Below are 27,507 nucleotides of genomic sequence, written 5' to 3' on the forward strand. Positions count from 1 at the left end.
TTTTCACTCTAGCTGAAAATGGGCAGAAAACGGTTTAAAACTTCTGGGGCTTAACCCAGAACCTATTGAATTTTGTGACAAAACTCTGATTAATTTGTGGCTGGCCTTCCATCTTCCATTTGGCTTTAGGACAATGCATTAAATCCTAATTCTGAAAGGGAGTCTACCACGACCAATTAATCACTGCAATCTAAAAATTATCTATCTATCTATCTATCTATCTATCTATCTATCTATCTATCTATCTATCTTCTACCTATCATCCTTCTATCCATCCATGAAATTCCTTTGGTCCTTCATGGGTCAGTAGCTTGAGTGATATACTCCATTTAAAGCTTTCTTTGTATTCAGTGCTAAAACACAAAATAAAAAAGATTTGGGGACTCGGCTGAGATAGGACGTCCCTATAATAGATGCTATTTTTTTAAACAAAGTTATTAACCTCTGCGACTGAGTGATTTGCTTTCTAGAGCAGTCCTGTTAAGGTTTCGCTTTGATTCTTTTTTTTTCAACCTGTACGGAAATATTGGTACGATACCACAAGTGACCTTACTTTTAAATAAGGTTTGAAGCAGATCACCCAGGGTTTGTTTGTTTTTTCCCCAGCTGCTCAGCACAAAGTGTGTTTATTCATGAAGTGTGAGTTGATATATCTTGCATGGATTATCAGTGCCGACACTAATAAACTATTTTTTTAAAAGTATGAACTTTCTCTCCTGAATTTATGTGAGAGAAGAAAGAATGTTCAACAGCCAGAAATACTTTTGTCAAATAAACATCTTCTTTGGAATCTGAAGCCTCAAAAGAACACTTTCTTGTCTGATGTTTTTCCGTTCAACGAGGTCTTCTCTCTGATCTTGTTCTATCATGAGTGCTAAAAGGGAGTGGGGTGATGAGAGGAGGAGGAGGAGGAGGAGGAGGAGGAGGAGGAGGAGGAGGAGGAGGAGGAGGAGGAGGAGAAGGAGAAGGAGAAGGAGAACTGTGGGGTCCTTGGTGCTCTCTAATCTTGGTGGTTTTCTTGCAGACATTTCATGATCCAACTAGATAACATCATCAGTGCTAGAAGGGAGTGAATGCTCTGTGTTTATATACAAGAACGTGCCCTGCCAGTGCTGGTGGGAAGGTTCTTGGTGGTTCCTAAGAAGAGATTAACATACATACTAGACCTAGAACCAAGCTGTAAACAACACCTCAAATCAAGGAACCACCAACTCAGGCAAACCATCAAAAAGTAAACAACACCCTAATCAAGGAACCACCAACTTTGAAAGCTAAGCAACTGGTTGTAAATTGAGATCTACCTGTGCTTGCACTGAGGAAAGCAAAATCAGATTATAACAGGGGCAAATTACAATGTGTCTACTTTTTATAAAGTGATTTCTTCAGATTGTTAGCCCCAGCAGTTCCTATCTCCAGTAGCTTTATGTATTACAAGACATGCATGTTTGCCAGGACAGTACAGAAGTCTACAGAGAATTAAACCTTGAATCTTCTAGTAGCAATGTCAAAATATGTAAACAATCCACACACAATAAGAAAGAATAACACAACCTCCAGTAAGCCTTGGATTTTGTTTCAGCTGCCTTTCTTTGTCATCACCAGATCATTTATTATAAATGTATTCAGGGTGAAAGTTTCTGCAATAGAGTTTGGTCAGGAAGTGAGAATAACATTTGAGGATATCCTTTTTCCGCACCAAAATATCCAATACTTTCAATTTTATATACAGCGGAAGCAATTAATTGCGAGAGAAGCTCAGCCTGGTTTCCTGTGGCTTTGCCTGCAACGGGAACCATTGTTTCAACTTTTGAATTGCTTTGCGATTTCCGAAACTCCGTTGCGCTGATTTATTTTATTTTTTACGGACGTTGCAAAGGTTAGTTTCTCGGGGTTTTATCACCCTTATTTCTCAGCTCATTTAACAGTCTGAAACCAGGGAAAAATCTTTAGTTAGCGTGGCAGAACCCACTGTGCTTTGCACTAAATCCAGTTAAACGATATAAAATGTCCCTAGGATTTCTGATCATTTTCTCCATGCAATTAACATTGCTTTGCCAAAGGTGTACCTTATAAGGGTGGTCCTCAATTTACAACAATTCATTTAGTGACTGTTCAAGGTTACAATGGCACTGGGGAAAAAATGACTTATGACTGTTTTTCACACTTGCAGACCATTGCAGCAGCCCCATGGTCACGCCATCAAAATTCAGACGCTTAACCACTGACTCATATTTATGACGGTCACAGGGTCATGTGATCACTTTTCTGTGACGTTCTGGCAAGCAAAGTCAACGAGGAAGGCAGATTCGCTGAACAACTGTGTCACTAGCTTAACAACCGCAGCGATCCGATTAACAAGTGCGGGAAGAAAGGTCGCAAAACGGGGCAAAACTCACTGAACAACTGACTCACTTAGCAACAGAAATTTGGGGCTCATTTGCAGTCGTATGTCGAGGACAACCTGGGCCAGTTCAAAAAGTGCTGAATAAGATGTGAGCTGAGTTGATCCGTGGCTGCTGATATTCAGAGCGTCTGAATACGGCAAACGGTTAGTTTCTGATGCCACCAGGAGACCACAGGAAACTTTGGAGAAACCTAAGATGTGCAGAAATATAAACATAATTTCAAAAAAATTAAAAAAACACACATTTGGGTGGGAAACTGAACTCCAAGGGTTTGAAATCCTTCAGGCTCCTGAAGAGGGAACAGAAAACTGTTTATTTTTCTGAACAGAGGCCGTCCACAGTGACATTTTACTGCACTGACAGTTAACATTTATACATACACCAAGGTTACCTTCAGTCAGTACTCATCAAGACAAATCGTGGTGATTCTTAAAACTGCTGTTTTTACTTACTGCTGGATTTCAAACACAAATTTGACAATGAGACATCTGGGGTGCCCGTTCCAATTAATTCCACCTGTTCTCATGTTCCTTCAAAGGGAATTTTGTCCAATAACAATCAATCATTTAGAATAGAGCTGTAAGGGACCTTGGAGGTCATATAGTCCATCCCCCCCACTCAGGCAAGAGACGCTATATCATTCCAGAAAAAAATGGTTTTCCAGCCTCTTCTTAAAAACCTCCAGTGATGGAGTGCCCACGATATCTGGTGGCAAGCTGTTCCACTGGTTAATTGTCCTCACTAAGACGTTTCTCCTTAATTTCAGATTGCTTCTCTCCTTGATTAGTTTCCATCCATTGTTTCTTGTCCTGCCTTCTGGTGCTTTGGGAAATAAATTGACCAGCTCTTCTTTGTGGCAGCCCCTCAAATATTGGAATACTGCTGTCATGTCACCCCAGTCCTTCTTTTCTCTAGACTAGCCATACCCAGTTCCTGCACCCGTTCTTCATATGTATGAGTCTCCAGGCCTTTAATTATCCTCATTGCTCTTCTCTGCACTTTTTTTTTCAAAATCTCAACATCATTTTTGTAATGTGGTGACCAAAACTGGATGCAGTATTCCAGGTGTGCTCTTAAAGGTAAAGGTAAAGGTCACCCCGCACATGCGTGCTAGTCGTTTCCGACTCTAGGGGTCGGTGCTCATCTCCATTTCAAAGCCGAAGAGCCAGCGCTTGTACGAGAACGTCTCCATGGTCATGTGGCCGGCATGACTAGACGCCAAAGGCACACGGAACGCTGTTACCTTCCCACCGTAGTGGTCCCTATTTTTCTACTTGCATTTTTTACGTGCTTTCGAACTGCTAGGTTGGCAGAAGCTGGGACGAGTAACAGGCGCTCACTCTGTTACGCGGCACTCGGGATTCAACCCGCCAAACTGCCGACCATCTTATCGACAAGCTCAGCGTCCTAACCCACTGAGCCACCGTGTCCCTTTTTAGGTGTGCTCTTACTAAGGCTTTATAAAACTGTACTAATACTTCACGTGAATAACTTTTCTCTCCTTTGCTGGGCGTCAAGGGTTTGCAATTCCTAAAAAAAAAATCTGCAAGCCTGATCTTCATAACAGAGTATGCCTTCCATCAATGATTTGAATTAACCTATTACAATGTCATTAAATGCATACTTACATATCCCTTCATAGTCAACCATTTATTCATTTGATTAGCTAAAATGTCCTTTTTCAGTAAAAAGAAAACGGAGTTCTTATATAATAATGTGCTGGGCATCTTCATCACTCTTGGTAACAGTTGTTAAATTGCCTCAAATTGTATAACAAACAATTGTTACACTGTCAGGCTTTATAATGTTTTGTCAAACTGGCCATATTTTTATGTTAAACTAGAGTTACCTGTTCTAAGCTGCAAAAATCTGGACCACTATTAGAGGGCAGAATAAATCAGGTTTTTTTAATGTCATTTTGCTGCCCTCTGTTGGTCCCCTGTATCGTTGCAGCCCACCTTTGGCAGCCCTTGTTAAACAAAGCAGGTATTCACCTAAAATAGGATATTTGGAATTAAACCAGCGTAGGCGTCTGTGGCAGCCACTGGAAAAAAGGCACACATTCACCCACAGTGAGAAAGCCTCATTTATAACTAAATTTGTTTGAGCTCTTCCTTCTGCCAATCAGAGATTCCACCGACTGAGCAACTTTGCCCATGGATAACACAGGACGACCAGTTTTAAATATGCTGAAGTTTTCAGGCAGAACACTGACGATGCAATAAAACTTTCCTTTAAAGGTGGAATCTCCCAGTATAGAAAATAAAACTCGGAAGAAGGATATTTGGGATGGATACTTAATTTCCAGGTAACCCAGAGTCCTGGGAGGATTCCAGCCATGGGAGGATTTGCAATGCAAGATTTTGCAAATTGCAATTTTCCTTCATGAAGATCCTGTGGGGTTTAGGACAAACCAGCTGAGAAGAGAAGAGTGGAGTTAAATCTACCAAGCTTAGGCCACACTATGAATTTCACACACACACACACACACACACACACACACACACACACACAGATTGATAAACACAGGTTAGGATGTTCTAACAGAGATGTAGAAAAACAGAGCGGGGCATGGAATAAGCAGTTTGAATCTGTGGAAGAGATGACTCCTTATACAACCTGCGGACTTCAAGTCCACAGGGCACAAAGAAGCCACAGTTGCCCAACCCTACCGTGAAAGATTGTTGGGGGGTTATCAATGTATTGGCCCCCCTAGATTGCAAAATTTCAATTAATTCAGCAGAAGTTATTACTTACATTGTGACACTGCGATTCATGCAGAAAACAAGCAGAGATTGTAGGCACAAGCCTGTTCTCTCTCTCTCTCTTTCTCTCTCTCTCTCTCTCTCTTCTCTCTCTCTCTCTCTCTCTCTCTCTCTCTCTCTCTCTCTCTCTCTCACACACACACACACACACACACACACACACAGACAGACACACACAGACACACACAAAGGGCAGTTTGCCTTATTTAAAACCACATGCTTTGTTGTTAGCCGCCCTGAGTCCTTCGGGAGATAGGGCGGGATATAAATCCCATCAATAAATAAATAAATAAATAAATAAATAAATAAATAAATAAACATGTGCAAAAGAATAAAATCACAATTGCTTTTTCTGTATATTCCATTCAATGAAAGGAGCAACAGGAATAAAGGGCTGATCAGTTCCAACCAAACTGGGCATTGGGCAACCCAATTCAAGACAAAGCCCAGGAATTTTTTTTTCCATTTCTCTTTTTTTTTTTTTTTACAATTTTCTCATCAAAAAATAAAAATATAAAAAAAATGCAAATGCACTCCAGAGACTATATACGGCTCATTTATTTTCTGTTTTGATTTCCTTAAAATATTCATTTTTGTTGTTGTTAGTTGCGAAGTCGTGTCCGACCCATCGCGACCCTATGGACAATGTTCCTCCAGGCCTTCCTGTCCTCTACCATCTTCTGGAGTCCATTTAAGCTCACGCCTACTGCTTCAGTGACTCCATCCAGCCACCTCATTCTCTGTCGTCCCCTCAGGTCAGATATAGGGACTTTATTTATTAAGCTCTTCTCCAAAGCACCTGAAAGCAGGACAAGAAGCAACAGATGGAAACTGATCAAGGAGAGAAGCAACCTGGAACTAAGGAGAAACTTCCTGACAGTCAGAACAATTAACCAGTGGAACCACCTGCCTCCAGAAGTGGTGAATGCTCCAACACTGGAAGTTTTTAAGAAGAGACTGGACAGCCATTTGTATGAAATGGTATAGGGTTTCCTGCCTTAGCAGGGGGTTGGACTAGATGACCTCCCAGGTCCCTTCCAACTTCTTCTTCTTGCATTTCTTCTTCTTCTTCTTCTTATTATTATTATTATTAATTATTATCATTATCATTATTAAAACATTTCATCCGCCCTCTTTATCCCAGGCGGGGAACCAAATGAATAAAAATGCAAGAGAGACAAGGAAATATTTACCAAATCGTGGTTTAATTAAACACTGGTATGTAATATATTTTATACGATGCGGTAAATTTAGTTTTGAAAGACACGATAGAGCACAGTTAAGCTTTTTTATTATTTTTAGTTTTTCCTCCTCCATCCCCGCGTCTTTTCCTCTATTCTCGGCCCCGCTGGCTCGAAAAGCTACGGAGCATGCGCGCAAGTAGGTGAGAGGAGCGTTCCTTCCCCCCCCCCCCCGCCGCCCCTCTGCGCAACGTGCCAGGCAGGCGGTGGCGAAGAAACATTCAGCTCGGTCGCGTCTAGCGCTAACCTTCGGCAATTTCCGTCGTGGGCTCGGCTTGGGACGGACACGGCCCGCCCCTAGAAAGGTGCGTTCGGGCGCAGAGTTTTAAAAAAAAAAAGAGAGAGCGAGAGAAGGAACGAGCTTCCCGAACCCAACTCGGCAGTCTCCGCCGGGGAAGGCGAAGAAGCTCCCCCTCCCTCCCTCCCTCCCTCGACGGCCGGACTCTTTTTTTTATTGTTATTATTATTATTTCTCTTCGCGCGGGGTGCGGTGCCAGCAGCTCCTTCCGCCGCCTCTGATTGGACGCCCCGACGCCCCTGGGCGGCCACCGCCTCCTTTCCCGAGCCGGGATTGGAAGCGTGCCACCGCCGAGGCGCGCCCTCTCCCTCCGCCCGCGCGCGCGCACCCGAGCCTCTGTCCTTCTTTTCCCACCCACCCCCACCCCCTCCACGGGCTCCTTCTGCCGCGCATGCGCGTGGGCCGTCCCAAGCCGCCGTGAGAGGACCGAGGGCAGCTCCAGTCGGGCCGGGCGTCGAAGCGGGCTGGTCGCTGCCTCGGCCGGGGGAAGCGCTTCGGAGCCAGGCGATCCCGGGGGGCGCCCCCGAGGACCATGCCCCGCGGGTGAGCGAGCGAGGGAGGCCTTCCTTCTTTCCTTTCCCTCCCGGCCGGGGCTCTTGGCGGGGCGGGAGGAGGCGGAGAGGCCTTGCGCTGGGCCGGCGGTGGAAGGGCGCCTTGGGAGGGAGGGGAAGGGGAAGGGGAAGGGGCTGGGTTGCGGGGAGCTGGCTGGGACTCAGGGGAGGCTGAAAGGGCCGGGGTCTCCCCTGGGCGGAGGGGAGGGAGGGGCTGGTCCTCCCGCCTCCCCCCCTCTTATTTCCTTCCTTTTTCTCTCCTTCCTTTCTTCCCTTGCCTCCTCCTCCTCCTCCTCCCATTCCTTCCTTCCCCCCTCTTCCTTCCTTCCTTTCTCTCTTCCCTTCCTTCCTTCCCGTTCTCTCCTTCCTTCTTCTTCCTTCCTTCCCCTTCTTCCTTTCTTCCTTCCCCTTCCTTCCCCTTCTTCCTTCCTTCCCCCTTTTTCCTTCCTTCCCGTTCTCTCCTTCCTTCCTTCCCCCCTTCTTCCTTCCCGTTCTCTCCTTCCTTCCTTCCATCCTTCCCCTCCCTTCCTTTCCCCTTTTTCCTTCCTTCCCGTTCTCTCCTTCCTTCCTTCCCCCCTTCTTCCTTCCTTCCCCTTCTCTCCTTACCCCTTCTTCCTTCTTTCCTTCCCCTTCTTCCTTCTCTCTTTCCTTCCTTCCCCCTTCTTCCTTCCTTCCCGTTCTCTCCTTCGTTCTTCCTTCCCCTTCCTTCTTCCTTCCCATTCTTCTTTCCCTTCTCTTTCCTTCCTTCCTGTTCTCTCCTTCCTTCCCCCTTCTTCCTTCCCCTTCCTTCCTTTCTCTCTTTCCTTCCTTCCTTCTTCCTTCCCCTTCCTTCCTTTCTCTTTCCTTCCTTCCTTCTTCCTTCCCCTTCCTTCCTTTCTCTTTCCTTCCTTCCTTCTTCCTTCCCCTTCCTTCCTTTCTCTCTTTCCTTCCTTCCTTCTTCCTTCCCCCTTCCTTCCTTCCTTCCCCTTCTCTCCTTCCCCCTCCTTCCTTCCTTCCTTCCTTCCTTCCTTCCTTCCTTCCTTCCCCTTCTCTCCTTCCTTCCCCCTCCTTCCTTCCTTCCTCCCCCTCTCTCCCTTCCTTCCCTGCTTCCTTTTTAATTAAGGGGGTGGCTGCTTGTCCCTTCGACTGCACCCCTGGAAGTAAACAAAGAGGATCAAAGGAGCACCTAATTAGCAGCCTTAATCAAGCCAGAGTCATTGCTGCTCATCTGCAGGACACCCCGAATTAAGAGTCGTGGGTAATCCGGTTGCACTAGGTTTGGAGAGCGTGGGAGGGAGAAATGGGTGGATTTCCTCTCCTCCCCCCATCCCCCCCCAAAAAAGAGATCAATATTTGGGGATGGATCGCCACCAGTCATTTGGGAAGGGCTAACATAAAGCCTCCTCATTCGATTGTTGTTGTTGATTCGCTCAGTTGTTTTCTTTTGCTACAAATCCTGGTTAGATGCTATCGTTCCTCATTCATTTATTGTGTAAGGAAAGAAAATAAATCCAGTAAAGCCGTTTGGTGACAGAGGGGGTAGAGAGGGTCATTGCCATAAAAGGCTATAAAAAATAAAGTAAGTGATAAAAGTTTGGGATTGGAAAATGCGTATTTTGTTCTTGCCGGGGGTTGCATTCAGTGGGAAAAAACTGTTGCCTTTGATCACCGGCTTTAAACTTCTCCCCTTCCAGATGTTTGGGCCGTAGTATACGCTGCTATTGATAATTAGTTTTGTAGTCCAACTTTCCCAAAGAGCACCAGATTGGGCAAGGATAATTTTGATATAGCCCAAACTCTAGAAACATCAGTTGTTAAGACACGGATCCTTAAACTTAAGTCTAATGTTTCTTTGTACTTTTGTTTCCTCTGTGCGTTGTGTATGCCCCATTTGGGAAAGAGCAAATAGGACGTGTGACTTAATTTTCTAGAGGGGGTTGGCCAAATACTTCTCATGGTCTGCCACTGTGTTTAGCTTTCCTTTCACAGAAGATTTATCACTTGAAAAAGCACTTCTGGAGAAATACACTTTTCCAAGTTTGCCGGTAACATTTATGAGACGTTTCAACAGGTATATCTTTCTCCTGCAAATCCATGGCAACTTGAATTGCAAGCGGTTATATGGTAATCTAGAAAATATGTACTTGCCCCACACCAAAAATCCTGTTTTCGTTCTTGTTAGATGCAGTTTAAGAATCCATTTGGAATTAAACGTCTTTCTTTAAAAGTAGGTTTTGCATTCTCTAGCAAGTCTCCAATCAACATAGTGCATTTTTATATGTGTGTGTGTGTGTGTGTATATGTGTGTATGTGTGTATATATATATATATATATATATATATATATATATATATATATATATGTATATGTATATATGTATATATATATGTGTATATATATGTGTATGTATATATATATATATATATTGCATTTGTAGTGAGAATGGAATGCAAGCTTCTGGTTAAGCTGTTTATCTCGACTTGTGTCATGGGTCTTGCTTACAATGCTCAGGAAATTGGAAGATATTTACCTCTTAGTAAGAAAGTTAAGATGTTAAACAGCAGTTTGAAGTCTTCAGCTTGCTCTTGTATTAATCTTTAGGAATATGCTGAATGTCATTTGTTCAAGGCCTGTTTTGTTTCCATTTGGAACTTGATATGATATGTCAGTAGTTACACTGCTTGTGTTAACCATATGATGGTTTCTGAAACGGGGAATCAGTGAAAGTGAGGTTTCTGAGTTCAGTAACTGATGTACAGTAGCTGACTTCTCTTTTTTTAATATAATTGATTAATTTTTTTAGAATAACAAACCTTTAGTGCTTAGTAAACAGCACAGTTGTCTGGGTTCATATATATATATATATATATATATATATATATATATATATATATATATATATATATATATATATATATATATATATAACAACAATCAGTAGTTAATTTCTACGCTTTCATAATCAACGTGCTAACAAGAAATACTGTTCCTTGGTCTTCTCTCCTTCCAATAGTATTCCCCTTTTGCCGACATGGAGCAGATATAGTTCTCAGTACTTTCAATACATACGAAGTTGAATGCAAGCGTTTTTCTAGCATTTAACTATCGCATCAACATGTAGCGTCTTTCCTCATCAGCTTATTGTACAGCTAGCTGCATTTGCAGAAAGCCATCTTAGGTAAACGGCTGCAAGTCCTGTTTTCAGAACTATTTAAGCTTAGTTCAAAACATTTCTTGTCGGTTATCGTTTCCTCGAAATTGGGTACGTTTAAATATCCAAAACATTTCATAACCTTTTAAATCATCCCAATGTTGTTGTTTTTTACGTTTCCCACATTATAAAAGTAAATAGTATAAAAACATCTCACTCACTATAAAACCCCTTCTTTTTTGAGTTACTTTTTTTTTTATAATAGCAGTACTGGAAAGCCTGCTCAGAAACAAACCCTGCATTTGTACCATCCAGATACAAGATGCTAGTAGGCTTGACAATGAAATACTCTCGGATCCAAATGAGAAGGCTTCCTCTGCGTCTTGTCCCTTATGTCACTTGCCCAGGTTGGGCCTGTACAGTCATTACCTCCCATCTTTGGAATGATGTTTTTAAGTGCAGGCAGGCTACAATCCTGCTAAGTTTTTCAAAGCATCTTTGAGCTGGCTATTTCTTTGAGAACCCTGTGTAGATCATCTTAGTTTGTCCTAGAAGATGATTGCGTTTTTTTTTAATCCCATTTATATCCCGCCCTTCTCCGAAGACTCAGGGTGGTTTTACAATCTAAGAAGCACAAATCAATGTGTTTAGCAGTAGCCTTCATTCTATGTATATGCCTGCTTATTAGGGGCTTTCGCCCCCCCCAGCGGCATTTTTTACAAAGTCAGCTTATTGCCCCCAACCATCTGGGTCCTCATTTTACCTACCTGGGAAGGATGGAAGGCTGAGTCAACCTTGAGCCTGGTGGGACTCGAACCTGCACTAATGGCAGGCAGCTGGTATTACTTAAGGAGGCATTAGCCCACTGCTCCACCAAGGCTTTTGGGGTGTCATTTATTACATTACATTACATTATGTTTAGTCTTCCATCTTCTTCCTCTTCTGGTGGTCTGTAAGCCATCCAGTTCAGATTGGATCACCATATGGGCTTTTAGCACGCCCGTATAAATATTTGAATTTCATCACCAGCAGTTGGGAAGATTCCCTTATTATTCTTTCCTCTGCTGCTCTGGAGGGTTAGAAGTCTTTCAGGTGCAGATTTTGGGAATGTAGAAGTGGCAAGAGAGGCCCCCCCCTCTCCCCGTGTGAAGATAACACTGTTTGTGTACCACTGGACACTTGCCAGTATATTTTAATTTATCATCTCTTTGAATTTTGAAGCAGAAATGGAGAAGACTAGGGCCAAAATATAATTTTTGTTAAAAACAAAACAAAACAACAACCTTAAAAGTATTTACAACACATCAGTAATTACTATGACTTTGTGAAGGCCGTCATCAAGATAATGTAAATGGGAAAACAATATTTAAGTAGAAGAAAAATGCATAATTCGTACTATGTTTATAAACGTAGGATAAATTTCCTGGTGAAATTTTAGAAACCGCTGCCAGATGGTAAGGTAGAACTGAATTTGTAATGTGTTTGAAGTCTCACACTTATTAGAAGTATTTCACAATCGTACTTTGATCCTTAAAATGAAGGATAAATGCCACATGGGAAATATTGCTTTCTTCATTAAGGTAGATTGCTATGTTTGCTTGCTGTAACCTGAAAGTTAATCCAACTGTGATCAATAAGAGTTTAGCCCCTAAATTTGTAATCTTAATCTATAGCTACAGGTTTAAGGTGATCATGCCTTCCAGTAATTAAGTGATAACGATTATTTGAAAGATTGATAGGATTGTGTTTTCATTCCCCCCCCCCCTAAATAACAATTCAAAATGCCAGGAGCAATATGCTTGTATGCGTACAAAATAGTCTACTTTTAAAAACAACGCTCCCATTCTTTTAGGCCAGTTAAACTGTCTTTCATTTTATGATCAGTTTATTCTTAAACCTATTTAAAAACATCACGATTATCATGGCTGATAAGAGAAGTAATATGGAATTGGGCAAATTTAATAAAACGTCTTTCATCTGCCACTAAAAGCTCTCATTCTGTAATCTTTTAACTGGGCAAAACGGTGCTTATTATGGCTACAATTTTTGAACCACCACACCTCAAGTACACTAACTCAGTCGGGCCCCCCCCCCCAACCTTTTGGGCACCAGGGACCGGTTCCGCGGAGAAAGGTGGTTTTGCATAGTGTGGATGGAGCTTCGCTTGTTTGCTCAGACCCGTTGCTGGCATGCCAGGGACCAGCGCCGGTCCACAAACCGAACGTTGGGGACCCCCTGCACTAACTTAACAGAATGCACCCAAAATCCCGGACCAAGGACTCCATCAATACCGCTTAGAATACAGAGAAAAGGCCATCAGAAATTACTACATTTTTAAAAAAAAAAAATCCATAAAAGAATTTGTATCAAATCCCTTCCTTGCCTGTTATAATATTCAGTGAACCTCTTAGCAAGGTCAACGAAGCCAGTAAGAATTCCAACTTGGGGGTGGGCGTCTTTTTTTTTTTCTTTTTAGAAAACCTCTGCTTTACGATTAGACGTTGATCCCGTCGTTTCTGCGACATTTTGGGGGGGACGGGGTGTGCCTCGCTTTTTTTTTCCTCGCTTTGCGCCAGCAATTGGCCTCTCGATGAACCGAAGGTTTACAGCAAGTCCCAGCGGTCACACGATCAGAATTCAAAAGTTTGGCGACGGATTCGCCTTTGTGACGGTTGCAGCATTGTGGGATCGCGTGATTCCCCCTTCTGCCCCATGAGCCAAGTCATTGGGGAAGCCAGATTCACTTGACGACTGTGTTCATTAACTTGAACAACTGCAAGCGCTTTCACTGAACCACCCACCACCCTTGGCAAGGAATGGGGCAAAACTCGCTTTTTTTTAAAAAAAATGTCTCGCTTAGCAACGGAAAGGTTGGGCTCAGTTGTGGTCGGGAGTCGAGGACTGTGTGTATTGGCACACGCTAGCCGCGTTCTGTGTTTCTACCCTAGCATTTTGCTAGTATCTGCCGCCCTGGTGCAAGTAGGAACAGGTAAACGGACGGTTTCATTGGCACACCCATCTCTCACTTCAGCTTTTGCGATATCTTTGATTTGCTGTCCCAGTTAGCAACTAGTTTATAGGCAGTTTAGCTTTTAAAGACATCTGGAAGGCAAAGAGTTTAGATCGCGTGGATAGATGGAAGAGCTACGGACGAACCCATTTTTTTTCCCTATTAATTTTCCTTCTCGGGGTCCCCCGACCTCTAGGGTCCAAATGCACAAAAACGTGTTTTGTTTCATTTCATTGGAGAAAACTGTTGCCCGGCTAAATTAAGGATCTTCAGGCACTGATAGAGTGAGTGACAGAGTGGGAAGGGAAGCTGTGGTTAACAGCTGGATTGGTGTCCTCTTTCTCCTTGGAATAGCCAATCTCTGGTTCTCTCTGCACCTTGAGTCATCCTTGGATAAGTCACAATTATTTTCAAACACAAACCCCAAGACCGGATTTACAAGATGCACTGAAGCATCATCATCACGAGCCACGGGGGTCTAGATGAACACATCCTGTTAAGGAAAGGTCATTGTTTTTTAGCCCATTTGTGTGCATCTTGCCAAAAAAATAAATCACCGGAACAGATATTTTGGGCCAGTGGGATGCTTGAAGGGAATGGTTGGTTGGTGCACAAGTCTCAAAACTCCCCGGCAATGTTAAGACTCAGCATGGCTGGCTGGGGAATTCTGGGGGGAGGGTGTCTTAAAAGTTGCCGAGTTTGGAGACCCCCGGGTTGGTATATATATTACTTGGCTCTTTTCAAGATTGGATTGTCTTCACTCAGGGCCAAAGATAAGGTAATAATCTTCTGGCTGTTTGCCTTGGGATTTGCCTAGACAAGAAGATTCCTCAGTTCTTCCCCTGCACAGAGGAGAATTTAGCATATCATTTATAATTTAATCAAGTGTATTGGCGGCTCTTAAAGAAAACGGCACTTTTCTGAAGCCCTTTGATCTCAGACGTGCGTCTGATATCTCGGTGCCCGGAATCCACCTGGGTAGAATTTGAATGGAGTTAAACAGGATGCCCAAATGAAAGTCTCTTGAGTACGCTAAGAAGTCTGTTGCACAATTTTTTTAAAAAAAAATTACATAAAATAGAAATTATAAAAGGTGAGAATATATGTCAGGCACCAGTGCTTTAATTTCACCAAACTTGCATTTGAGATAATTTGAGGCTTGTCGATAAAAAAAAAAAGGGAATTTGAATCACTTAAAAATGAAAAAAAGATATTTTAATTAATATTTCATTATATTAATCACCTCTGAAGGGATTAATGAAGGAATCCCCATATCCTTTTTCTCACATCTTTACGGGAACATTTAGATCTTACTCCTGCATTTCAAAAGTGGTATGGAGTTTGGGAAAATAGTGCGTCATTATATCCAATAAACCCCCCCCCCTTTTTTTTTTTTTAGAGTCAGAGGTAAGTGGTGGAGACGTCATCTGTTTTTCCAGCCTTTTGCAGTCAAAAGCATCTGGTATGGTTGACTCCAGCTAAGATGCCAAACTAAGCAAGGAGACACACGGGGGAAAAAAATAATAAAAAAAGCAGGAGAGGCCGCTGGAAAAGATGGAACTCACAGAAGACTGTAAAGAAAAGAGAAGATGGTGCGAATGGAGAAAAAATAATAATTGGGCTTGTGCCAAACTAGGAAAAGAGAGCTTTTAGGTATGCATAGATGACAAGAAGGGAGCAGAGGAAAGGTGCAGAAATAAATGAGGTAAGAAATGGCACTTCAGAGATTTGAGATAAGTAGGTAATTTTTTTTTAAAAAAAAAGGACAGTGCCCTTGACTAATATGAACATCTTGGGTCATATAAAAAAGAAAGTGGGCATACACTAAGTAAAAACTGACGAGATGGCTCCGAAAGGTGATGTTGGCAACCTGTAAGTCAGATGTAGAATTATCTTTCCTAGCTCATGTGTGTGTGTGTGTGTGTGTGTGTGTGTGTATGGTAAAGGTTCCCCCGCACATGCGTGCTAGTCGTTTCCGACTCTAGGGGCCAGTGCTCATCCCCATTTCAAAGCCGAAGAGCCAGCGCTTGTCCGAGGACGTCTCCGTGGTCATGTGGCCGGCATGACTAGACGCCAAAGGCGCACGGAACACTGTTACCTTCCCACCGGAGTGGTCCCTATTTTTCTACTTGCATTTTTTATGTGCTTTCGAACTGCTAGGTTGGCAGAAGCTGGGACGAGTAACAGGCGCTCACTCTGCTACGCGGCACTCGGGATTCGACCCGCCAAACTGCCGACCTTCTGATCGACAAGCTCAGCATCCTAACCCACTGAGCCACCGCATCCCTATATATATATATATATATATATGTATATGTATATGTATATGTATATGTATATGTATATGTATGTATGTATGTATATGTATATGTATGTATGTATGTATATGTATATGTATATATATGTGTATATATATATATGTATATGTATATATATGTGTGTATGTATATGTATATATATAATAATTGATTTCAGACACAAGAGTCCAAAATGTTGCTTTTGTGCTGCTGTAAAATTTTAAAAACGCTATGAATTTTAACCCCAAATATTGTCGCAGCAGAATGAGACCCCAAAAGATTTGAATTACACCTCACAGCCGCAAATCAGTGATATTAAATACTTTCTGAGGTGTTCCACACACTCACAGCTGCTTTTGTTGTATTTATTGCATTTTGTTATTGCATAGATTGAAGAGAGAAATTCAGTTTACTTTTTGCAGTTTCTTCATGAGCTGTTGGATTGGTGGTAGCCCCAGTTATTTCTTCTGTTCGGAAACAGGCGTTTAAGGGAGCTTTGGCATCGCAACAGTGTTAAAATAAGAAATTTGTTAAGTTGAATAGAATAAAATCTCAAGAGCCACTCTAAGGAAATTCAGCCCTGTATTGTGGGAGGTTTACCAGCTGAAAGCAATTTACCAGCTATTCAGAACTCAGAATTTTTGCAAAGCAGAAGATTTTCATGGGTGAAAGGATAACAAAATATCCCTTCATCCTAATATATCTCATTTATATAATTGCCACATTATCCAAGAATCAGTAAATAAGTATCTCAGTATCTGCCAAACCTGTGACTGAAGGCAAATAATTTAAGCACCCCCAGTGTCTGAATTCTGAAACCCAAATGATAACAATATGTGAAGAATTAAAAACAATTTTCTCAGCAGATAATTGTAGTGTATCGAGTGAGATTCTTGAAGAATAGCTTTGCCAAGTATGCGGCAAATAAATTTTAACAGAAATAAATAAAATATTTACTTAAAATAAAATTACTTAAAATTCTCAGAGAAATTCTGAGCTGTTTGTCAAGGTCATTCTTCATTCACACCAAATTTGGAGCTAAATTTAAATTTCCCGTGGAGAAGGTTTCCCCAGATTCATTATGCTAGGTACAGAAAATAGGGACACAAGCCAAGCCCCAAATATCTCACTTTTATTCCTAGCTTTAAATCTCATTTCCCTCAATTAAATCTGATTTCTCCCCACCCCACCCCCAAAAAACAACAACAACCAGATAGCATAGAAACTGGTCCATTATATGCCTTCAATGATAATATTTGTTTCTGCTGGTTAATTAAGAATTGATCAAAAAGAGTTGACCCCAGACAAAATGAAATTCAATGTAGAGAAAAAGAAGTCTTATACTTAGGCAAGAAAAACCAACAGTACACATGCAGATTAGGTGTAACCTGGTTTAATAGCAGTCATTGAAAGGGATCTTGGAGTCCTAGTGGACAATCCATTAAATATGAGCCGGCAGTGTGCAGCAGCAGTCAAAAAAGCCAATGCAATCCTAAACTGCATTAAGAGAGGGATTGAAGCAGCATCACGTGAGGTACTAATACCGCTTTATAAAGCCTTAGTAAGGCCTCACCTAGAATACTGCATCTACTATACCAAGGGTCTTCAAACTTGGCCCTTTTATGACTTGTGGACTTCAACTCCCAGAATTCCTCAGCCAGCATGTCTGGCTGAGGAATTCTGGGAGTTGAAGTCCACAAGTCATAAAAGGGCCAAGTTTGAAGACCCCTGTACTATACTGTAAAAAAGATGTTGAGGCTCTAGACCAGGGGTGTCAAACTCAATTTCATTGAGTGTCGCATCAGCATTGTGGTTACCCTCGGGGCCGGGTTGGTGTGGCCTGGGTGGGCATGGCCTACTGGGTGGGCGTGGCTAGAGTGCGTATGGCCTACTGGGTGGACGTGGCCAGCTCTACATCGTTGGCATCAAGGGTGCCTATGGGTGCGTGGGCAGGAGTGGGACAGATCTGGGGGTCTCTGGCAGAAGGAGGGTCTCTGGGCCAGGGCCAAGGCAGAGGGGGCCGTCCCCTCACTGTTTCCAGGATGGCTTCGCGGGCCGCATGAAACCACTTCGCGGGCCGGATCCGGCCCCCGGGCCTTGTGTTTGACATGTCTGCTCTAGAAAGAATCCAGAGAAGAGCAACAAAGATGATTAGGGGACTGGAGGCTAAAACACGAAGAACAGATATAGGAACTGGGCATGGCTAGTCTAGTGAAGAGGAGGACCAGAGAGACATTATAGCAGTCTTCCAACATTTGAGGGGCTGTCAAAGAGAGGGGTGGGGGGTCAACCTATTTTCCAAAGCACCTGAAGGCCAGGCAAGGAACAATGGATGGAAACTGATCAAGGAGAGATTCAACCTAGAAATAAGGAGAAAATTTCCTGACGGTGAGAACAGTCAACCAGTGGAATTAAAACAGTTGAATGGGAGGGAGGATGGAATGTGAAAGACAATTAAGATTATCAAGAGAAGGAAATGGCAAGAAAAGATATGCCAGAGCCATCTCCAGTAAACAAAAATTGCAGATGCAGCCAATTCTGCAGCAAAGAAAGTAATAAAAAAAATGAAAACCTGTTCTTCCAGATTGATGCCTCCTTGGCCTGTGCTATGCATACTGATGCATACAGAAAGTCTGAAATTAAATAGATAAAAAGCTATCTTGCTGCCTGAACGATATAAATAAAAGTTCTTAAAAGCAAAAGGAAAAAGAGGGCAATCATGACTGCAGAATAAGAGAGTTGGAAGGGACCTTGAAGGTCTTCTAGTCCAACCCCCTGCTCAGGCAGGAAACCCTATACCATTGGGTTGTCCAGTCTCCTCTTAAAAATTTCCAATGTTGGAGCATTCACCACTTCTGGAGGCAAGTTGTTCCACCGATTAATTGTTCTCATTGTCAGGAAATTTCTTCTTGGTTCTAGGTTTGCTCCTCTCCTTGATTAGAGCCCAAGCTTCGATTTATAGCCTTTTCCCAGAATTTATAAACAATTTTAAGAGCAGTCAAATGTTGATTTAAATCGGGGATGTCCAGCCTTGACAACTTTTAAGACTGGCTGGGGAATTCTGGGAATTAAAAGTCCACAGGCCTTCAAGTTGCCAGGGTTGATTCTCTGATTTAGAAGGTGTTCAGTTAAAATACAGAAGAAATATAATAAAATTTGCCAAGTATATTGTAGAAAATCATACGTAGTATAAGCAAAGGGTCCCAAGCAACCAAATATAGTTGTATTTTATTGTTGTTAGCCACCCTCTAGTCCTTCGGGAGATAGGGCGGCATATAAGTCCCAAAAATAAATAAATAAATAAATAAATAGTGGATCCAGAAGTTAGATGCAGCCAAGCAATGAATTATGATTTCCACCCTGGCATTCCCGCCTCCCCCAAATCACAGCCAGGTCTGCTACATCCCAGATACTCCCAGCAAGCCAGAGAAATTGCTGCAGATAATATAAAAATAACACACATCGATGTCACTTGAGTAACGGCTTTCTACAAAGGGACGCAGTGGATGTGTATTTCTGCACGTTTTGTACGTTTCTAATTTCATTCGGGTCCCACCAGAATTGTGATTTCACTGTATTGTCAAGCAAGCTCAGAAATGTCTTAAAATATCACCAGATGCTTTGATGATAAGCTGAACTGGGACTGTGATAAAATATTTAATGTATGTCTTTAAGCTTGAAAAGAACCTTTGTTATATATAAAGATAGGGCTGGTTTTCACCAGCCGTTCCTGATAGAAAACCTCATCTTGTTCTGTGATCTAAGAAATGTTCACAATGAATAGCTCAGCCTTATCAAGTGTATGTAAAGGGATACCCATAGGGACAGTGTTAAGTAAAGTTTTAAGGTGATTCTGCTAGAAGAGTACAATTTCCAAGGAGATTTCCCAACCTGAATATTTTTCAGAGCCAGAGACGGACAAAAGTAGCCTCATCTGCCTCTTTCATGTTTCTCCAACATCCCAGTGCGCATATGCAATGGGTGGAGCTTTTGTACATTATCACATTAAAAAGGTAAAGGTTCCCCCGCACATGCGTGCTAGTCGTTTCCGACTCTAGGGGCCGGTGCTCATCTCCGTTTCAAAGCCGAAGAGCCAGCGCTTGTCCGAGGACGTCTCCGTGGTCATGTGGCCGGCATGACTAGACGCCAAAGGCGCACGGAACGCTGTTACCTTCCCACCGGAGTGGTCCCTATTTTTCTACTTGCATTTTTACGTGCTTTCGAACTGCTAGGTTAGCAGAAGCTGGGACGAGTAACAGGCGCTCACTCTGTTACGCGGCACTCGGGATTCAACCCGCCAAACTGTCGACCTTTTGATCGACAAGCTCAGCGTCCTAACCCACTGAGCCACCGCGTCCCTACACATTACATTATCACATTACCCTCATTCAAACACCCTTGTTCAGGATCTTTTCACTGAGGAAACTGGGTCCTCAGAAAGAAATAGTTGCATGTCTGCATCAACCGGGTTGGGTAGCTCAATCTTCAAAGGAAGCTTTGGCGCATGCAGGAGTCCGTTCACATGACCTCAGAGACACGGCGCTTTTAGATAGTTGCTTTGTGGCGCCGCATTTCTGCTCTGAAACACGGCATGGTCCTAATGTCTTTATCAGTAGACTTGGTTGGTTGAAAATGTATTGAGGCAGAGTTGACTTTATTGAGGTTGAAATACGAACTTAAGAATTCCCAGAAAAGCTGCAGAATTGTGTAACTTTGGCTAACATGCATGCAATCATTAGTGTGGCATATAATAAAAACAGCATGTCTCCTGTGAAGTCTAGACTCTTGATTTGTAATCTTTGAAGGTTCCAACTGAATTTTTACAGCCAGACCATAATTGACTGGATAGAAAGAAGCATGGCGTTCTTTCCTACAAGGATTGTCGGTTCCATAACTGTGAATCTGTGTCTCCGCACTCCAGTGTGGAGGCATCCGTGAAAGTCAAGAGAGGGGGTGAAAAAGCTGATTTGAAGCAAGTTTTCTGTTTTCTCCTTAATACTTGGAGCACGCCTTCATATTAATCGACTGATTGATTTGTTGGTTGTCAATTGATTGGAAGAATTTTTGTATTACTCAGGGTCTATGGCATGGGTCTTCAAACTTGGCCCTTTTATGACTTGTGGACTTCAACTCCCAGAATACCTCAGCCAGCTTTGCTGGCTGAGGAATTCTGGGAGTTGAAGTCCACAAGTCATAAAAGGGCCAAGTTTGAAGACCCCTGGTCTATGGAGTTCCTCATTCATCCAGGTCATGGTTGTCCCAAAGGTGCTTTTTCCAAAAGGCAACTGGACTTTCTTGGTTCTTGACTGGAAAGAAAGTATGACTTTCTTTCTACAAGGATTATAGAATTTCCTTGGTCCTAATTGAAGAAGATTCTTGGATGAGAAACAAAATGTTGTCAAAGACACACAAAAAAACCCCCAAGAAAATCCACTTGCCTTTTGGAAAAACCACCCTGGGGACGTTTTGCACTGCTCTGATCTCAGTGGAGAAAGAGGTTTTGCTTATGTTCCCTTGCTATTTGCACTTGCTCCCTGAAAAGCTGTTGTTTTTTTTAGAGAAGAAGGATCCAAAAAGAATTGGTGGGGTGGAAGAACCCAAAGAAATCACCCTTCTTCCTTCATCCAACACGGTGATTTTGTAACTACATTATGTAGGCTAATTTTACTTATGAGAGCCGCCATATTGCGGTGGCTGAAATGCTGGACCGAGAGACCCTACTGCAGAGGTCCCCAACCTTTTGGGCACCAGGGACCCGTTCCGTGGAGAAAGGTTTTTCCGCGGACCGGAGAGTGCATGGTTTTGTGTGCTGCCTGCATCCCACGGATGTGGCTTTGCTTGTTTGTGTGGACCGGTTGCTGGCATGTCGTGGCCCGGTACCGGTCCATGGTCCAGGGGTTGGAGACCCCTAGTCTACTGCTCCCTTAGGCTCAGAAGCCAGCTGGGTGGCCCCGTCACCTCATGTATTGATAACTTCATTACAAATAGAAGCAACTAAGGAGTTAATGTTATTTTTATTAAGAAAGCCAAGCAATTTGTGTGGTTTTTTTTAAATCAATACATATCTCTTTAGGGTTGTTTCCCTAGCCTAGGGAGAAACCATCGTAAAATTAAGGATTTTCTTCTTAAGATTTAATACTCAAGAAAACGTATTTTAGGACTCAGTGTCCAGACTAAGAAGTAATAGAAGAAAGTTAACTGAGTGGATTTTTTTTTTTTAAAAAAAAAGGGAGGAACTGCATCTGTTCCTTTTAATATAAAGGCAGCCATATGTTTTATATGTTAGTAAAACTTACTGATTATATATTATGTCTCTTAAATATTCACGGTCCACACAGAAATGTATTAAATAATCCTCTTTGTCATTGTTATTGTTTGGCTTCCAAACCAGGTGTTTGTGTTCTTGCTTTGCTTTTTATATAGAAAAAGGCTTTTGACTCATTAGGAAAACTTAGATGATTGAGCTGGAGTTTCAGGGCTGTGGGACCAAGCAGAAATGATTACTCAATAGTTAACATTTGTTTGCACAAAAGGAAGAATTAGGAAATTGCATGCATAGCTAAAAGGCTTGGCTATTTTGACTTACTATGTGTGATTGGATCATATGAATAAATGGGGCCAATATGTTTGACAGTTAATTCAATTTTTTAAAGTTCGCTTATATGCAGTCATAGTTACGTAAGCATGGTTAAGATTACTGAAGTGTGTTTTCACTTCACTTAAAATAGGGTATTTTATTTTTTAAATAATCAAACTTAAATCCAAAAGCTTAAAATATGCAGTGGCTGTTGCAGTCTCTTTCATCTTTGCTTTACTGTTTTTTTATCGTTTTATCATGTAAATTTGCTCCCGTAGTTCTCAAACTTAATTTAGAATAATTGCATATTTAAATGATCTACTCGCTAAATGAAATTACTGTTGTTAGAAATTGGACCTCTATGATCTCACTGAAAGGCAGATGCTTGTTTATGTGATGGAAACTTCATTAATGCATTCATAGTTAGGGTATTTTCTACAGGTACTCCTCGACTTATGTCCAGAATTCAGCCCAAAATTTTACGACCCACTTTACGACCTTTTCATGCCACAGTTAAGTGAATCGGTGCAATTGTTAATAATCCAGTTGTTAATAAATAAATAAATAATCTGGCTTCCCCATTGACTTTGCTTGCCAGAAGCTCACAAAAAGGGGGGGGTGTCATGAGACCCCAGGACCCTACGAACGTCATAAGTACAAGTCAGTTGCCAAGCCTCTGAATTTTGATCACGTGACCACGGGAATTGCTGCGATTCTGATGGCTGTCATCAGAATAGGTGGTCACCGTACCCAAGATCAAGAGACGAACAGTAGGATGATGGTCCCCATACCTAGACAGGGGAATCTAAATTTGACTTCTGAGGAGTCTCTTAACAACAGAGGGTTGAATTGTGTGAATCTGCACTAGCTAGCCTTCTTCCTGGACTAGAAGACCTCTGAGGTCCCTTCCAAGGCCTACGATATTCTATGTTCTTCATCACTCTGTCTTCTTGGATCTGCCATAAAACAGCTGACCTATGCAAGCCATTTCCTTCTCTCTTTGCAGAGAAAGAAGCAAAGAGAAAAAGAAAAAAAGAAAAAGATTTTCAGCAAAAAATGAATGAGCAAATGCCTCTCACAAAGAGATTGTACTTGACTTAACTTTTATATCTACCGTAACACCTACAAGAACATGGAAAGATTCTTTGATTCAGCAGAATATATTGATTAAGGAAGATACTGGGCAAAAAAAAAATACGAAAATAGACAATGGGGCCTATCAGAGAATATTTTAAAAAGAAACACCTGTTGAAACATGGTTAGAGAAATAGAAAAATTTTGGATACGAATTTGATTTTAAGAGGGAAGAGCACCTCAAGTGACATAGTTCTTTCTTTTCCTTCTTTCTTTTTTATTTTATTTCTTGATATGAGTAATATAAAAGAGGAGGAATGGCTTATATAAAGGAACTGTTTTAGATATTTAAAGGTGATTGACTTGTAAGAAAATTACAATTAAAATGTTTTGAGTAAGAGTTAAAAGACTGGAGGACTAGATTTATTAAATGGAATATTTAAATATGAAATATATTTTAATTATGGTAAAAAAGAACGATTTTTTTTTGGAAATAAATATGTATTAGCTTATAGGAAATAGGGATTTTAAGTAGCATACTATCTTTTTATTTATTTATTATTCTTATTCTTATTTTTCTTTTTTTAGTCTTATTTATTCCTTAAGAAAGGTAAAAGTATTGGGTTGGCTTACAGGAGAAAAAATAGACTTAAATATTTAAATGTAGTTAACTTTGAGAAAATCTTAACCAGTAAGAATGTTTTGAACATTGTGGGAAAAACAAATGTAAACAAGAACTGTAAACGGGATCTATGATGAGACAACCGGAATGACTAGGTAGAAAAGGAATATTATATTGATGTGATTATTATCTGTAGAAATATTAGAAAACTTTTATACTCAATCGTCATTCGGTAAATAACAAGAATTGTATTAAGTTAAGGTTGGTGAAAGAGAACATTATGGGAAAAAGAGGAAATCAAGTAAAGTTATTGTGTGGATTATAGAAATCAACTGTTAGTGAATGTTTCTTAAACGTAAACCCAGACAACACAATGTTTAACAAATATTAAGGTGATTATGTTAAAAAATTAATAAAACATATTATAGCTGATCTAAAACATTTGAGAGATGTGTTTTGGGTTTTGCTAAGAAATATAAATGTATTGGAAACATAGGTAGGCTTTGCTGTAAACGTTAAGCAAACATTGACCGTAGTTACTCTTTGAGTATCTGAACCGCTTATGCTTTGTTACTACTACTTTACTTCATACCTTTCAATGTGGAAAAAAAATATTTACTATATTGAGATATATTTGGCTGTAATGAATATGAACATACAGCGTAAACTTAAGTTGTGGAAGGTCAGAGAACAGATGTCAACTTTGAAGTCTGAGACGGATCTGTGAAAATAAACTAAAGAGAATCTAGGAGTGGAATTAAACATCTGCTTTGCAGCTGTGAAATCATGCAGTTTGAAAATGTAGCACGTCACATCATGGAATCCATTTTGTTAGACATTTCACTCTGATCATTTTATAGTTTATTTCAGCTGGCTTGCGTCTTTTTTTCTTTCCAGTTTTTTCTCCATCCATCCTATTTATTCTTCGCGTATGTATAAATACCCTTCTTACTGATTCTCCTTCTGTAGTTATGACACGGGTGTAAGGATATGATAAAATAGCTAATAATTTCTGTCTGTAACTAGACAGCTCTGCTGTTTGCCACACTGTGAATTTCTTCTTTTCTAAATGAAATGGCTTGGCTTTACCCCATTCCCTACCCAGACTTTGGTTGCAAAAGGGCCTTCTCCTCCCAACTAATATCTTAATTCCTACTTCCTGGATGCATGCCATTTGCGTTCTGGCCTCCAATGGGAATTTCAGAGGCTCTGCAGTTGTTCACTTCCCAAAACAGAGATCCTGAATCATCACTTTAGCATTGTACGGATAAGATGGTCCTCGGCTCACAGTCACAAATTGAGCTCAGAATTTCTGTTGCTAAGTGAGCTTTGCCTGGTTTTACAGCCTGTCTTGCCACCGTGTTAAGTGAGCCACTGCAATTGTGAAGTTAGCACAGTGTGTGTGTGTGTTTGTGTTTGTGTGTGTGTGTGTTTCTCTTTGTAAGTCAAAATACCTGCTCACCCCAGCAACAAAATGTGTAAGGAAAATCAAACATGTTTCCACTGTAGCAGAGTTGCAGTATTTTACCAGACAGGGGTGCAGAGTTCCATACCCGCCCATTGCAATACGGGTGATCCTCACCATTGAGTCCAAAATTTCGGTTGCTAAGCGAGACATCTTTTTAAAGTGAGTTTTGCCCCGTTTTGCGACCTTCCTTGCCACCGTCGTTAAGGGAATCACTGCAGTTGTTAAGTTAGTAACGCAGCTGCGAAGCGAATCTGACTTCCCCATTGACTTTGCTTGTGGGAAAGCCGCAAAAACAAAAGGGATCACGTGACACACACACCCGGCAACCCTGCCGCCGTCACAAATACGAGTCGGTTGGCAAGCCATCCAAATTTTGATCCTGCGACCACGGGGATGCCGCAGCTGTCATAAGTGTAAAAAAAACAGGTCATAAGTCACTTTATTTCCCCAGCGCTTTTGTAACTTTAAACGGTGGCTAAACAGTTGTGAGTTGAGGACTAACTTCTTGTGGCTTATCACATATTCGGGAATCTCCTGCAGAATTTAGCGCCATTGACTACATTGCGTCTACTGTATCAGCCTTTTCAGACACGCGTCTGTTTTTCCCCTTATTACCTCTGCTGGCTTGGAGGGTTTATTAGCCAGGAGAGATTTAATGCTCCCTCTCAAAAAAAAAAAATAGCACCGTCCCAGCCCTGATGACTTCTGGCCCTGAAAAGAGCAACTGGGAAGTGGCATTTTGATAGTCGTCGGTTGGTTGTGCCTGGGGTATTTTTCCCCTCCTCCAGCTCATTAGGAAGAGACAGGAGGAGAGAAGGATGTGAGACACGGTCAGTGTACGAACGAAAATATGCCCATGGTTTTGTTCTCTTTTGGCGTGAGCAACATTATGCCGAGCGTAGGAAAGGGGTAGGAAGTAGTCAAAAAAAAATCAAAGAGGGGGGGGAGAGAAACTCTAAAAGAGGGGCCACCAACCTGGGCAACTTGCAAGACTTGGGGGCTTCAACTCTGAGAGACCCCCGCTCTAAAATATAGTATACGGGAACACCGTTTATTCATTTTCCATCCTTTTTTTTTTTTTTTGTTCGCGCAACCTATTTATCCATGAGCATCCACTTCTTGCCGTGTTGCCAAGGGCATTGGACTAGAACCAGTGTTTCTCAACCTTGGCGACTTGAAGACGGGTAGACTTCAACTCCCAGAATCCCCCCAGCCAGAATTTTAGAAATTGGAAGTCCACCCATCCTCAAGTCGCCAAGGTTGAGAAACACCGAAGTAGAACAGGGGTCCCCAACCCCAGCACTGTGAACCAGTACTGGTCCGCAGCATGCCGGCAGCCGGTCCACACAAACAAGCAAAGCCCCATCCACGGGATGCAGGCAGTACGCAAAACCACCCATTCTCCCGGTCCTCAGAAAAATCTCTCTCTCCACGGAACCGGTCGCTGGTGCCCAAAAGGTTGGGGGACCTCTGGACTAGAAGACCAGCAAGGTCCCTTCTAGCCCTTCCGTGCTCTATGCTCTAAGTCCCAACAGCTGCTGGCTTCTCATCATTTTGGGAAAACTACGTCTTCTGCTCATCCCCCCCCTCAACCACGACTGAGCCCAAAATGTCTGTGTTAAGTGAGTTTTTTTGCTCCGTATTACGACCTTCCATGCCACAGTTAAATCAAGTGAAGCATTGCAGTTGTTAAGTTAGTCACAACAGGTTGTTAAATGAATCCCCATTGACTTTGTTTCTCAGAAGGTTGATAAAAAGAGATTGCATGACCCCCACCACCCCCCCCCCCCCAGGACATTGCAGCCGTCATAAATAATGAGCCAGTTGCCAATCGTTTTGAATTTTGATCGCGTGAGCATGGGGATGGCGCAACAGTCCCAACCAAGCGTGAAAAACAGTCATAAGTCGATTTTTTTCCCCCAGCGCCTAACTTGGGTCACTAAAAGTCAAGGACAACCTGTATAATATCTGCATGCGTATTAGTCAGTGGAATTGAGAATATGTTTTTGTTGGTGGGAAATAATTGTGTGTGTGGGCGGGTGTGTGTGTGTGTGTCTTGTATCTCCACT

General features: G+C 41.9%; 1 protein-coding gene across 1 annotated transcript in view; it reads left to right on the forward strand.

The window, feature by feature from the left end:
- The first annotated feature begins 7,114 nt into the window (after positions 1-7,114).
- Positions 7,115-27,507, forward strand: part of BMPR1A (bone morphogenetic protein receptor type 1A) — a 66,811-nt gene continuing 46,418 nt past the window's right edge. Inside the window, exon 1 of the mRNA XM_083364241.1 lies at positions 7,115-7,252. The gene's annotated coding sequence lies outside the window, so the exon portion shown is untranslated. The remainder of the gene's footprint in view (positions 7,253-27,507) is intronic.

The sequence above is a fragment of the Vipera ursinii genome, assembly GCF_947247035.1.
Source record: "Vipera ursinii genome assembly, chromosome: 5".
NCBI lineage: Eukaryota > Metazoa > Chordata > Lepidosauria > Squamata > Viperidae > Vipera > Vipera ursinii.